This window comes from Cebidichthys violaceus, unplaced genomic scaffold (genome assembly GCF_023349555.1).
Source record: "Cebidichthys violaceus isolate CVI_PGR_0920_01 unplaced genomic scaffold, fCebVio1.0.p SCAF_5, whole genome shotgun sequence".
NCBI classification, from domain to species: Eukaryota; Metazoa; Chordata; class Actinopteri; order Perciformes; family Stichaeidae; genus Cebidichthys; species Cebidichthys violaceus.
The window spans coordinates 9680423-9696352 of NW_027176705.1; the positions used below are offsets into that span (position 1 = coordinate 9680423).

Genomic DNA, 15930 nt, shown 5'->3' on the forward strand with positions numbered 1-15930 from the left:
ACCATTGATCTAATTTTGCAACCTTTGAATTTCTCCTCTGCATCCTTCCTTTTCTTGTATGGCGTGGAGTAAACCTAATTTCCGTGTGCCTCATGCAGGGTTTTGCTCTACAAGGTGGGAAAACCGAGTGAATAAATAAATAAAGTAACCAAAGAAACAGGTCTTTCACAGCGGCACAGAGATTTTTATAGACTGGATCAATTAGATTTGTCTTATTTGGAACGATGGGGCTCTGTAACTCAATAAGAGGTAATGTGGTTGAAAAGGCCTCTCACTGTGTGGCTATTAGGTGAGAGAATGTTACCATGGGAGTATTAACATGCAGGGATTACAGAGGCATACGACTGGTCTGAGCCAATTAGAATCAAGAGCTGCCTAGAAAGCGAGGATGTGGGTGGGCATCCTGGACTACCAAGTCTTGCTGCGAGAGATAGAGAGGACATCACAGCCAGGGCTTGATGGAAACCAGTAGTGTTTCAGAGAGGAGACACACTGGCTTTTAGTTTTAGCATGGCAGAGCAACGACCCATGAGAAAGTACTCATTCCATATTCCAATACCACGCCTGGCCAATTAATTGTTTTCTCTTATTGCATTGATACTATAAAATGGTGCTTACTTTGGGAATAGATACATTTCGATTAAAAATAATAATAACTTAATTTATGCACCTTTTCAAAAACAGAGTTTACAAATTTATTTTACAGACAAGCAAAGGTAAAGCAAGGCAATATAACAGAAAGCCCAACAGAAGCAAGACAAAATGACGACATCACATAAAAGCCAGTCTAAGTTTTAGGAATGATTGAAAAGAGATCACAGATTCTTCGAGCCTTATCTCCTCAGGCAGGTCGTTCCAAAGCCGAGGGGTCCTGATATCAAAAGCACGGCCACCTTTACTTTTTGAGCCTCGACTTTGGAACACCCAGAAAGGCCCCACCTGAGGATCTAAGGTTGCGAGCTGGCTCATACGTGGTCAACATTTCTGTTATATACTGTAGCTTGGGGCCAGACATGCTCTAAAAGTGATTAGTAAAATGATGTGATGTTGTATGTTAAAACCATCGATAGCCTTGCTGCTGCATTCTAGTTGAAGTTGCAGAAATAAAGTCTTGAGAAGATAAAAGCCTGAAGGACTTTTGCCAGGTCAGCGTTGATTTTGGGGATATTTTTTATTTGAAGAAAGCCGAACTGGACAACTTTTGTGATTTGTGGTTTGAAACTTAAACCTGATTCAAATGTGTTGCCTTATAGCCTATACTCTATTTGTGAAAACGTTTAAAAACGGCATATGTCATCAATAAAATCACAGGGAGAGGGGTGACGACCAAGTTGATTGGTAGGCACCCCCGGCTGCACGGTGGAGCTAGCACTGTCACATCATAGCAAGGGGGGCCTGGTTTCAATCCCGGGCTCGACGGCACTTCTGTGTGGAGTTTGCATGTTCTCCCTGTGGCAGCGTGGGTTTTCTCCGCATTCTCCAGCTTCCACAGTCTAAAGACATGCATCTTAGGCTAACTGATGACTCTAAATTGCCCGTAGGTGTGAATGTGAGTGTTAATGATTGTTTCTTATATGCCCAGCGATAGCCTGTAGTTGCTTCCTTATTTTATAAATAAATATCCTAAATTTGTGCATAAACACTTAAAAAAATATAGGCTTATTTCCTGCCTGTTGGCTGAATTTCCTCCGCTAAATGTTCTCATTTCCAAACAGTCCATCGTTTTGCGTGCGTGTGACAAAGAGAGAGAGTCACTTCCTTATCTGAACTCAGATGTGTCACTTGCTATGTCGGAGAAGGGTGGAAACACAGAGTGCCTCAGGACATTGTAACAAAGTCCCTTGTGCCACCAGCCCCCCTGACACAATTACCCACTCATGTCTAATTGGCATTTGAGGCTTCTCTGCTTGATCGACCATGGCCACATCAGCATGAAGTGGCAGGGCAGCGTTTTCCAAGCTGTGACTTAACTGGTATCACGCTTTGTTACTCTTCTAGCTGCTTACATAATTTGCTGATGTAAATTTACTCTGCCTAATTAACATCGTCAGCCTCTCATTTAATCTGAACAGACATGGGATGCATCCGGTCCCTGGTGCTAGTGTCCGTTTTGCTGACTTGTGAGTGGCAGTGCCTAGGCCTGTCTGTTGACTGCAGTGCTGGAGTCTATGCGACTTGGTTGAATAAATCCATTACTCAGTACATACACAACTCACTCCCTTGGCGTGTTGAGTCGACCGGAGGGGTTGGGCATGAAACTAACTTTCCAGAACTGTCCTGAATTAAAAAATTAAGTTCATCTCAGTTGTTGGTTGATTGAAACTGAGCACTTAACTTGAGAATGGTTTAGACGATGGTGCATAGACACAGCTCTGACTGACGGGCCTCGCTGTGGAGAAGAGCTGTGTGATATTTGAGGTGACAGCACTACAGACAAATAATCATATCATACTCCCAATTAGAGTCCCCTTCTCTACTTTATAGTCCTTGCAATGCTTAATGACCTGTTCCCACAGAACCGTCTCTGGATGCCTACACAGTCGTCATTATCCAACCAGATCTCCTGTGTTAATAAATGACAAGCGTCTGGAATATTGATTTGTTAACCTTCAAAGTGGCGCCATAGAATGCAGACAGCAGACTTATTTGAATTAACAAATGTAGGAGAATATGAGACTCTGACTCTGAGTGTGTGTGTGTGTGTGTGTGTGTTTGGTTGTGTTTGTCCACATGTAAGGATTGATCCGGAGTTGTGATTTGCGATTCTGAACTGCTTTTATTGTTATTTCAAAGCTCATCAGGGCAGAGACATCAACCTCTACCAACTAGCAGTTATTGTGAATCTGTGGTAGATGCCCAATGGTTGGGTTGTACAGTGGTTGAAGCTAAAGCAAAGACTGCAGCTGGAGAGAGCTGGCCTGATATGTACCAAGCCACCCACTCATTCAGCCAGTCAGGATATTAGATCAGACTGGTGGTTTTGTAATGGTGGCAGGGTCAGTGAGCATCTCATTCACATACCCCCCCCCCCCCTCCCCCTCCCATTGCTGCTCACCCATTTGCTTCTCTGCTGCACTGCAGGGTAATCAGGACAGTGACACTTTATGAGAAAGGGGACGACAAAAGGATTTACACACAAAGCCTGGCAGCGGAATATATCTCATTTGCCTCCAGAGTTTTAACCTGAGTGTATAAGCACTAAAGTTTAGTGTAGCCTAATTGTTTTTGTTCATTTGCATCAGACACTAACTCACTCGTAATTTTTTTTTAATAATTTTTTTTCATTTGCAGTAGTAAGCAATGTCACAGCTTTTAAATAATGCCCACTTTCTGGGATTTCAAATAATGGTAAAATTGGCGTTTTGCGCTAACTCATGCTAATTCATAGCAACGATTTAATTGGAAGTACCAGTACTGTATTACCACCATTGCCACAAAGAGAGGAAAAATAAGTCAAACTGTAGTGTGACACAGGAATTGTGCTTTACATTTCTAACTATGTTGATTCTAGCTTTTTGTGTATGCAATCTGCTTATTGCTAAATAGAAAAGGTTAAGAATATGTATCGGGACATTGGTGGCAATCTGGGAGTGTGTTTGAAATTAGAGGTGAAAATATTAAATATTGATATCTCCTCTCTGTGTCCATTGCTAGCCCATTTATAATTCATTCTACCTTGAAGGTAGAATGCAAGATGACCCCTTTTCATTCAGGCCTCTGCTTGCTAACTCATGCTCTCATAAGTTGTGATTCCATGTAGCTCCACTTACATTTTGCTCAAGTTTAGTTTTTAGTGTTTTTGAAATAAGCTTTCATACTGTACACTTATACTGTGTGTCTATGTCTCTTCGATACTCTTCAAATATATGTCAATAATCAAGGCATGCCCAATGTTGGGATTGGGTTCAATATATTGTCTTTTTTTATGCATCAGTTAGTATGTGTATGAGAACAGGATTTTATTCAATAAAAAAAAATGTAATAAGCTTCAATAAGTCTCATTTTGTTAAACTGTAATTTGAATTTGCTGAGCTGGGTTTCTTTTAAAATGATAATCCATAGTAGTAGTTTAAGGATACATGTTGACTTACTGTATCTATACACACAGACATATTTCAGATTTTCAGCAACTTCCAAATGATTCATATTTCATATGGGGCATATTTGCCAGTGCTTCTTTGAAGATCTGTGCAGAGCTTCTGCTCAGACTTTGGTCAGTAATAAATAGGAATTCCCCCGAGGGTAAGGCTCATAGGTGCTGTTTATGTTGACCAATGGAACCACAGCCTGCAAACCGGAGGAGTAGCGCTGTTGGGATTGAAGCAGGTGGGTTCTGGGCTTCAAAGACCAAAAGATAATCTGCTGAAAAAATCTAAAGCCAGGCTCTGAAATGTGCTGAACATCTACGAGCTTCTGCTCACAAAGACACGAGACTCATCATGTGGTTCGAGCCAGCCCAGGAATGCTTTGATGCTGCTGATCCCCTAACTTTTGTTAGTTTATTTGACTGAGTTTTTATGTATAATATGTATTCCAAATGCTAGCTGCTCTTTAAAGAACTTAAAGGAAATCCTGAAGAAATAACCTTGGAGTTGAGGGCTTGTGGTAAAGCATCAGCTGATTCAAAGGCTCAACTGCAAAGTCTTCCATAACACAGAGAAAAAAGTGCCAGGTCAATCGCTGGATACATTGTAGAAAAAAAATGGTACCGCATAAGCACAGGAGATTTTTTTTTTTCAGGCTTGTATCTTTTTAATTTTCTGAGCAGAATGATAATGTAGAAATATTGATCGGTTTATTTTGTTACCTTTTTCGAATGATATTTCATATCATGCAGTTAAGTTTTACTTTTTTCTACTTTTGATTGTACTACAGTTGGTTGTCATTTTTGACAAGAATGTCAAAAATGTCAATCAAGGTGTTATAAGTGATATTAGTTAAGGTACAATGCAGTTAAATAAAGCTGGTATGATTTGTTTCTGACTTAAGAACTCTGTTTGCTTTCTTTAAAACAGCAAATAATAAGAAATTTATTTATAGTATTAAGTATGTAACACAGTATTCCACTTGGTAAATGTGTGGGTAAAGTAGAGAACTATGTTATTTGCTTTACCATTGATGACTCTTGGAAGTTGAAATCAACCAATATGTTTACTTCTCATTTGGACTGACAATTATGTCAACATGCTTTCAGTATAGAGGTAAAAAAGCAGCAGAGGTTCTCATGTAACTGAAATTTCTCCTGAGACACAAAAAAGCAAAAACTTGTTCAGTCAACCATCCAGATCCACTCTTCTTCACTTACCATTTCTTACCTTCTCCCTTTTTACAGAAAGCAGATGAACATGTGCTGCATTTCTCAAGCTTATTTGAATTGGTGCTGCAGACCTCCAATTTTTGTCACCAACGAGGTGAAGATTCAGAGACGGTCTCAAAATATGGAAGTACATACAAGTTCCAGTATATTCACATCTATATGAAGTGCTAGCAATAATGACATTTTGAATTGGTTCATGTGTGAGCCATTAAATTATATAAAATTCCCAGTTATATTAATTTGCATGCTGGGTTAAAAACTGCTAATAAATCTTTTCGAGGGCAATACAAGCAGGAGAGAGCACTGGTTGTATGGATGATTTCAACTGGAAATTGCTCTGCTCAAGTGATGAATGGATGGAGCTAAGGCTAAACCAGGGAATGTACAGTGATTTTATTTTCTCCTTGCTATTCAGCAATATTTTAGAAGTAGGCCTAGCTCTTATGTAACCACTGTGGGCTGAGGTTTGCTGCATATGTAGTACACTTCTTGTGCTGTACAGTCATCTACTCCCCTTGATAATATGAATTATTGGCTTTCCTATTTTTGTTCAGGCAACATTTTTTTTTAAAAGTGGTCTATCTTAAGTGGTCTTCAAATGGAAACAGAACAACATAAAATAGATAGAAAGTAATGAAGGAAATGGCCTCCAAGGCTCCATCTTAGTTTATAAAACAGGTTTTTGTGGAGAGTGATTGTTTTCTCTTTGCCTGCAGAGGGGGATGTTGCCCTGGACATGAGCTCATGTCCTGTGTTTAAGCAAGCTGTAAGCTCACTACCTGCACTGACTTTTCCCCTCACATCTGCTTAATGTTTTTGTTTTGCAGGTTTAAAGCATTTCATTATATTCTATAAACCTGCGTATTTTTACGCTGGTTTCCCTCTAAACTGCTTTCTCTCTTTTAAGTTTACACATTCAGCAGCATTCTAACATACTGTGGATCTATTGCTTCTCTGTCTTTGTTCAATTCATTGTATTGTTCTTGATAGAGTCTGTACAATATCTGCACATTTTGTAAAGTTGAAAGTAATTTTGTAATTTACCAGAACATTAAACAGATCTTTAAAAAAAATAAGACTGATTTAACAGATTTCATGTGGTCTGAAAATGTGCAGGTAAAAAGCCACTCAACAGAGTGTTGTATGAAACCAGCCCATAAATATGAGAAATAGTTGAGGTTGAAGAATAGGCTACGGAGGTGGGAGATGAGATAGCGGTGGTTTAGATGGCCCCCCTCCTAGTGCCGGCCGTCAGAAGGAACGAAGTAGCCATTTTGTGGCGAGTGCGGTGGTGCGGTAGAGATGAGATGGTTAACACCCTTCTGCAGTATAGCCACCCTCCTCTCTCTCCCTCTAATTTTCTCCCTCCTACTTTCTTTCTCTCGCTCGTTCGCTCAGTCGACTATGAAGACACTTCATCTTTCCTGACAGTATGACCACTGCTGCATGTTCTGATGCGTTCAGCATACCTTCATTGCATCATAAATAAATCAGAGAAATGACTTTTTCTTTCTCTTTCTCTCGCATGTTCCTTTATCTCTCCCTCTTCTGCGCCTGTTATCTCGAGGAGTCGCTGGAAAACGGGAAATGGTGTGCTGGTGGATTTCCTGTGTGCTCCCCCTCTTCCGCTGTCCTTACTGCATGTGCGTGATCATCGCCCTCCAATCCCCTTTTACATTATCTCAATGGAAAGAAATTATTTTTGCTCCATAATGATATTCCGTTCTTGTTATGACATTATCTGCTTTAATTTTAATTTAAATGTCATGGATGTGAGGGATTTTCTTAATTAATGTGCACAGGGGGATGCAAAATACAAACTTGTATAATAGAAACAAAGTAGTGCAATTTTTCCATTTTTGAAAGGGGGTTTGGGGGGTTGCATTGTGACATAGAGGCTATACAAATAAACTTGACATGCATTGTTATTCGTGCTGGAACCAAAAAAACACACACCAACTCACAAGCACACATGCACATTTGTGGGGCTGTAGATTACATGAGCAGGCGGGGTAGGGATGGGTGGATGGAGGAGAAGGGGGATGTGGAGAAAGATTTTCAAGAACTACCCCTCCCACCCCCCCTGACTCCCAGTTACCCAGTCCCTCCACCCCTTCCTGTAATCTCCACTCCTCCACGGGTAGTCTCAAACCTTGTGTTCGTCCACCACCAACCAATTACCTGGCAACCCTGCCCTTATCCCCAGCACAGGCGTGATGCTGCTGCATGATGGGGTTTTTGTATATTGAATTCCATCTCCTGGTGAGATAAAGGGTGTAGGAACAGGGCTCTGCCGCTGTGCTAGATAAGTGTTTCTCACAAACCGTTCCTCGCCGCTTCTTCTGACACTGATTGTGGAGAAAAGAGACATTGGGGATGGCAGGAGGGGAGACGGCGTGGGGGTGGAGGGTTGTTGCACTGAGATGGGACCCAATTTCAGTATTATTTTCCTCTTGTTTTTAATTTGTTTTAAAGCAGCTCACAGAGTGAAGTTGTATTCCGCTCCTAAACGCTTTCCTGTTCCATGTTTGTAAAGTCTTTGTGTCACAATTGAGATCAATATTTAAATAACAAGAGAATATTTTCTCTGGCGTGACTTCTTCTCATTGTAGTCTTACCAAACACCAGATATTACTGTGTGGATCGATAGTTTATCTTCATTTAGGGTGGCTGTTCAATCTGCAGAGGTGACAGTTATGGGTTGAGCAGCTCTGTGGAGTATCAGATTTTATTCAGCTTCATCCCTTCCCTCTCAGTCCTATTTGTAAGCTGTCCTGAGAAGTGTCCCTTGGTACCTGTGGCCTGAGCCAGGCCCATCTATCTGTCTTTGTCTGGCCCACTGCAGGGAACCACACACTCATTGCTTGTCCTGGGGAACAATGTAAGTGATGGACCACCGTTCATACATCAAACCTGCAAGGCATTTGACAGTGCGGGACAGAAACATTGAAAATAATGACCACAGCAATATGTATCAGAGGTTAAAAATAGAGTGCTGCAAAGAAGTGCTGGCAAAGTTGAAGCTGAGAGCTCTTCTGTGTGACCCAACCCTGGCCCTCCCACCGTTTTGGAGGTTAATGGAAGCTGCCTTGAACGCAGAAGAAAAGATGTTTCCAGTTAGCCAGAATGAGTGATATTCAACTACTTGGACACTAATATGCTCCAATTGAATTTCTCCCTTTGTCAGAGGGGAGTCTGTCCTGCTGTGGACCCTCCCTCACAGCTGTGCCCTTACCTCTCTCCGCTCAACCAGCACTGAGCCAAGCCCCAAAGGTCAAGTGTGAGGGGTCAAGTTTAACCTGAAACCAGACAGAGCGAGAGGGAGCAGGGGAGGGGCTGGGGTCACTTCTGTGCAGCATATTGCTGAGCACCAGAGTGCATGTTTGTATTTATCAGTGTTTGGCTTCATCGGTCCTGTATGTTTGTGGTTGAGTGTGTACGGTTGTCCATTGAGGCCATACTGGGACCTGGTTGCTCAAAACCACATTATGAGGTGGTCAGAAATGTGCACAAGAACAATCGTATGTATTGCATTGGGAATTCATGCATTTTGCTTTGAGGGACCACAAAGTCAACTCTATGTTGCGTGACACATTTCCAGTTGACATGCCGATGCCAAATACGTCTGACAATATTTTACATTTTGTGTCTGAGGTGATGAACCCACTGCAGTCCTCTTGTCGAGCAATATAGCAATGTTTTTTTTATACTTTTGCAGATTAAATCAAATGGGAGGCATGCAGGAAACAAAATCTGATCAGAAGTGGTCAACAGAGACACATCCTAATGCTTTGCGTGAACTATAATCAGTCTCAACTGTATGTGTACACACACACACACACACACACACACACACACACACACACACACACACACACACACACACACACACACACACACACACACACACACACACTGTCTATATCTGGATAGATGATACTCAATCCGAGCAGGGCTGATGTAAAAAGCCTTCATATTGCTTTCACATGTTGGGAATTTAACAGTACAGTGTGTTTTGTATTGCTGTCCTGTTTTACTCTGGTAAATTACTTGTGGATCTTGAATATGTTCATGTACATAAACATCTGTGTGTCTCTCATACTCACTTTCTCTCTCTCTCTCTCTCACACACACACACACACACACACACACACACACACACACACACACACACACACACACACACACACACACACACACACACACACACACACACACACAGAGCGTGAGTCAGCCAACACCTGGAACAGATAAAGGGTCTTTCATGTTTGCAGGGCTATCCTGAGGTCAGTGAGTGCTGGTGTTGAGAGCTAGTTTTACTAGGAGTGAGTAGAGCTGGAGAAGAAATGAAAAGAAACCATATATATCCAGTTGTTGCAGAGTTAAGGAAGTTTTATTAGTCCACAATTCCTTCCTTGATTTTCTTCCTCCATCGCTATAGATACCCCCTTGGCATCATTCCTTGCCCATCTATTGCACAGTTGTCTTTCGAGCAAGAAGATGGATAATAGTCTTCTTTGTGCCTTTTGAATTATCAACAGTACGGCACATAGATAAAAGTCTATGCTTTTGTCAAGCTGAAGTTTCTATCTTGTTTCAGGCATTTATGGGAGAATGTGTGCTTTTTTTTTAATCCTCCACCGAGTATTAACTTCTTATATATTAACCTCTATCCTCAAGGCTTTTGCCTGCCAGTAACTTTGATATGATACAGACCATCATAAATGATGTTTCTGAGCTACAAACTCTCTTACACCCGTAGCAAAATAGTCAGAAAAACAATGAACAAAATATGCAGCACCCACAGCTTAAACATCACACATTTGGAATTTATTTACTCGTGCCTATCATAAACGTATTGATAAAGAGGATTTCTGTGAACTCAACATATGTTTTAATGTGATCATCAATGTGTAATCTCAGTCCATTTTAATAATTCTTTTGAAATTCTCTTGGGCCATCATTCCTGACCCTGTGCTTTGTATATTTTCTGTTGCAATGAAGTTTAAAACTTTCAATGGAAGTATAAAATGAAACAATTCTGGAGGAGCAGCAGTCTACAGCACTGTTTCTGAAAAGTTCTTGTTTTAAATCCAGCTTGGGTCACATGTCAACCCCCTCTTTCTTTTACAGTTACAGTGTTTCCTTTCACTCCACTGCCAACAGTCCAATAAAGGTAAAATGCCATTATAAATGATCTTTGGAAAAGTCTCCTATAGAGCCTTTTTTCCCTTGAATGTCACAGCGGTAGGTATATACATCTATGTGAGTACATATTATAATGTGTGTGAATGAAAGGACTGAATAGAGCTCCCGATGGCCATTATATAGCAATAGCAGTGCAAGAGTGGTTGGTGACACCCGCATCCCTGTAAAGTTTCCTGTGCAGGTGAAATTCCCTATAAAATGCCTTAACTTCCATTTGGGAGCACACTGTCTCAGGGTGTGAAAATCAATAGGATGGTTGAGAAGATTGGGCACAGTGTCTATGCTCAGTCATACTAAGGCAGCAGTTAGGGTAATTCTGTAATGGCAGGGGTTGAGGTCCAACCTTTCTGAAGCTCTATCTGAAGCAGCTAAATGTTTTACAACACCATCGTTTAACCCGTTCTCCCCAATCCGCCCCCAACGTCTCTGAATGCGCTACCCAGGTGGTAGTGTGTCAGTATTTGTGTGTGCGTGTGTGTGTGTGTGTGTGTGTGTGTGTGTGTGTGTGTGTGTGTGGGGTGGGGTGGGGGGGGTTACCCCTTCACCTCCCTGGGTGAGCATTCCTTCTCTTAATGCTGTATAACCTTGTAAAGATAGCCTAAGGCATTTTAGCATATAGCCGATCTTCAAAACCCCCCATGTTTCAGAGGGAAGCCATGCGGAAAACATGCATTGAATCTAACAAGATGCTGCATGTATAATGTAGCATACTGCATATCATATAGGCCACTGGATATTATAACCCTAATTTAGTGCACCTCTAAGCATGCAAAATGGGTAATTTTGAGTTTTTAAACCAATAAGATTGATAAGGATGACCATAGAGGGTGTGAGCTAACGAGTAAGCAGTGGGATGATGTAGGATAGCTCCCAGAATCAATCAGAATATAGAGCACTATGTCTTGACGTTGTTTCTAATAAAAGTGAGCCTTTGTGTGAATGAGAGCCGGAGTGTGATGGTGAGGAAATGGCTGAAGAGGGAGATCCCACGCAGACTTGCAGCCCAGTCTGCATGACGTGTCTCAGCTTCAGCAGGGACACGCAATTCATTCTGTCAGAACGGAGCAGAGAGATCTCATTGTGCCTGCCTGGATTGGCACCAACAGCAATCACTTGTTTCTGATTCATTTGATAGCCAAGGAAATTAATTTTGTTCCAAAATGCATGGTCGGAAATTAGATGGTGAAATTGTGTGAAAGAATCAGTGATTGTTTTCCCCCCCGCTATCCCTCCGGAGGTACCGATAACTGCTGATCTCTGTGACACCATTAATGAAAAACTTATTCAGATTGAGGAAAAAAATGGTCTTCAGTGGTGTTGTAATTAACTTTGCTATCTCTGCAGCCCTTAAACATGATTTGAACCACCCATTAACTCCCCCCAAAAAGCTGGCCACTAGCACTCAGGTCATGGATGGTTATGGACCTTAGGAAGTTCTGCCCTCCACTTTACTTCCTGTTCACATGTCTGGAGATCCGTTCCTCCATAAAGGCGAAAGTGATTTGCACAGCTGGATTAGCTCCCTTGAGTGTTTTCATCATTCATGCTATCACATTCACTGTAACCTAAATATTTAAAAAACTAAATATAAAATCAGTAAACTGCCCTTTGCACATTGTGGTTGATCTTATCAATATATCTGAAACTGTTTAGATGATGTCACTGTAAGTAATACTGGGGTATATAGGATAGCCTGTTTGGTTGTAACTTGTTGGTAATAGTTTCACATTATTTGCAATTCTTGTCACACTCAATCATTACCATGTCCATGAATGGTCACATTCATTATCTGCCACAGTGTGTATCAATAGCTAATAGCCGATGCAATCTCAGTGTGAAACGATTGACTGTGGAGAATACCTGTCTCACATTTTCACCCTGTCATCGTTTTTTTGAGCATGAATAGATATCTTTGCCAAGTGTGCAAAATGAGCCATGTTTACACTAAAGTTAGAAGTAAAAGGAACTGGCAGTTAATGACGTTCTGTTAGCCTTTCAGAGATATTTGTTCCTTGTGCATTAGTATGTTATGATAAATTTCAGGTTGCATATTCAAAGCCGTGGCCCTCTCTGCACTTTAAACGCTTTGCTTTATTAATTTTACACATAGTATGAGTATTCATTCTATCTGTCCTCTATTTGTTCAACAGCATACCATTTGTGATAATGTGTTTTTGTTTCCCTGCCCTATGGGTAAGACGTTGCTCGTAGTATATTCTCACTTCTCATTATTTTAAAGGCAGTGAAAGCAGAAAACAAACCGTTATCTATCCACCTTACCTCTCAGATAGCTGAGCATGGCAGTATATTTACATTGTTGCTTGTCTACTTTAGTACTTAGAAGGGTTTGATATCTGAATATAAATAAAAAAGCATAAACGTGAAGCCAAGCTTTTTTATTTTGACCACTTATCCATGAAACAGTGACTGCCATCGACGTAACATTATGCATTAATACAAAACTTACAACATCACACTACTATAAATTCACAATAATCCCAGCTGGATATTTGATAATTCACTGTAATTCCCTTGTCCTTCCTCCTGATACTCTACCCCTAGTATTTTCTCCTTCAAAAAGGCTGTTCCACCATTTTCTCAGGATTGAATGCAAATTGGTTAAAACACTGATCACAACTTATTACAAAATGGAGCCTTGCTCAGAGAAAGAAATGGTGCATCACTATGAGAGTGAGGATGGAAGGAGCTGGGGTAGCCTGAATGTGGGCTGGGAGCGGTGGTGGGTGGGGCTACTGTGTGTGTGTGTTTGTGTGTGTGTGTGTGTGCGTGTGCGTGTGTGTGTGGAGGGAGGCTTTCTGTGGGAGGGATGGGAAAATTAGATTTATTTTTTTCATGGGGTGAAGAGTGGGAGGATGGGGGGGGGGATTGCGGGGTTCAGTAATGGCACCTCATCGTATTTTATATATGTACAGATTGAAGAAAATGAAAATATTTTCTGAATTTCTCCATTCATTTTCTTTCTGTTCTCATGTGTGTGTGTTTCTGTCTGCACCTCTCTGTCTGTCTGCATTTAACCCACACAGATCCACCCCTCCTCCTGCTCCCCTTTTTCGCTGGCAGATCCCCAAGGTTATGGCATGTCTGGACATCTAATCAGGCCAAGTCTTGATGCTGAATACGCTGTGCCCCTCATCCCCTCATCCCCACACTATCCTGTTTATCCTACACCTGCCATTATATATTCAAGCCTTTGTCCAGTCTCAACTGCGCACCCCGCTGTGATAAATGAACATGACCTTGGAAAATAGAAAGGAAGAAGAACAATGATTCCACTTTTTATTTATTCTTTCTCTCCTATGTCGCGTGTGTTCAGCAAGTAGGTAAAGCGTAACTCTCTCTGGCCCATGTCTAACAAAGGTATGCATTTCAGCACTTGAAATGTATTGTCTCAAAACTGAGGCACATGCAGGCTACATATGTGAGCCATTATGGGTAATTTAGGCAGTTATGTCTCTTGTCCCTTTGACCTAAGGGATCATTTTTGCACCTTGTCAGTAATAATAAAAAAGGAACAGCTCCCTTTTGAATGTCGTCTCTTCACGTTTTTTTCTGAATGGCTTGATTTTCAGTCATTTTGCATGTGGGCATCCGTATGTCTCTTTTGTGTCCTCTCTGGCAAACTGCATTTGGCAAATTCTGTGCAAGACATGACAAGTGAAGTCATTTGAATCTGTCAAAGGTTCATCATTGTAATATTTCTGAAGATGTGGACAGTTGCTCACTGAAAGCAGTTTTAACAGCAGACAGAAAAAATGTTGTTGACCTTTTAGTGAGGGGAGTGCTCTCTCTCAAACCCCTTCCCTCACAGCAGACAGTAGTACCCATGCTAAGCCAGTAGATGGTGTGCCTCGTTCAGGATTTCTCGGTTTCCACCCAGCGAGCCTTGCTTGCTCACCCGTGACTTGTGAAAGCGCTCTTGGGTAGGCCTCCCCAACCTATCATCCCACTCCCCCCTCAACACCCCTCTGAGCACCCCTTCCATCTCTGCCATCTCCCCCATCGCCTCCCTCCCTCTCCATCCAGGGGGCAGAGTCACCGAGGTGGCAGTTCTAACAAGCTGCCGGGGACCGCACTGCTCAAATGAGCCAAATCAAAGAGAAAAGGGGGAGTTGGATAGGTAGCGCCATGAACCCCCTGCAGAGAACAACCATTCTGATGAATATGAAATGAATTTGTATTGCTTGACATGATAAGCCCAAGGATAACCCTGTGCTCAGTCGACATCTCTACCCTGACATCCTTCAGACATTAAAAGATGCACAAGAAAACAGCCACAAAAAATTACTATAGCAACGCCTGGCCAACTAGCCATGAATTGTTTGTGTGCTTATTTTTTTTAACAGGAATGTTGGAGAGTCAATGAATGGCACATTAACAGGATTTAGATGTCTTTTTTTGTTGTGGACAATGTGAAGTGTTCATCTAGCCTTCCAATGTGTGTTAATGTCCTTCTCTCTGAAAAGGACATGGGACAGGTGGATGACTTCGACGCTACAGTTTTTTTTAGATTCACTGACTGGTGGACTGGCATTAATAAGAGAGCACTCCTGTTCCATCCTGTCTTCCAGCCCGGGTTTCATTCTTCATTCTCTCTGCACCTCTCTGATTTCTCATTTCATTTTGTGGTGCAGTTGCTGTCCCTCTACATCTTGCATCTCCCTTGGGCTGTCTTCTCGGGGTCCGTGATGAAATGGCGTCAGGTCACTCCACCAAAAAATATACAAGATCATGGAAAAGAAACAGCATATTATGTCCTCCCCCTTCATGTAGCTTTCACTTCCTCAGCACACATTCAAACATGTGTGAGTGAGTATGCACGTGCGCACACACACACATATGCACGAAAGTACACAGGCACATACACTCATGTGGTTGCGGCACACTTCATTTAACACACACAGATGCAGGGCTTTATGGTTTTCCTAAAGCCAGAAAACAAGGAAGTGCACATTGATTGTAAAAGCCTGCGTTATCATTTATGTTCACAAATGCTCCTGGCATGGAAGAAGAGCCATTGAAATTGCTCATCCAAGAGAAAGGAATAGGAAACGTTGTGTATAATAACGTGAATGGTAATGCTTCAGTTTTATGCCTTTAGTTCGTCTGAATGTGTGTGCAGTCTCAAAGCCCTGAACCTAGATTTCACAATTTACAAAATGTACTGTAATGCATACAGAAATGACAATATCTGTAATGTTTTCTCTCCTTCCTTTTCTCCCTCTTTGTATTTTTTCTTTCGTTTAGCTTTCTATGAGTTTAAAGAATTACACAGTGAATATGGCTTCACCTGCAGAACTCAGCCTTTTATTTTCTGCCAGACGCTCTTTTGGTAGATTTCCATCTAAGGGAACCCTGCATTATTATCTTAAAGAAATAGAACCTAC

General features: G+C 41.5%; 1 long non-coding RNA gene across 1 annotated transcript in view; it reads left to right on the top strand.

The window, feature by feature from the left end:
* The window catches only part of LOC137887915 (uncharacterized), a 32189-nt gene extending 18158 nt beyond the window's left edge, over positions 1 to 14031 (top strand). The window contains exon 4 of the long non-coding RNA XR_011105080.1: positions 13570 to 14031. This is a non-coding gene — a long non-coding RNA (uncharacterized lncRNA). The remainder of the gene's footprint in view (positions 1 to 13569) is intronic.
* Positions 14032 to 15930: the final 1899 nt, after the last annotated feature.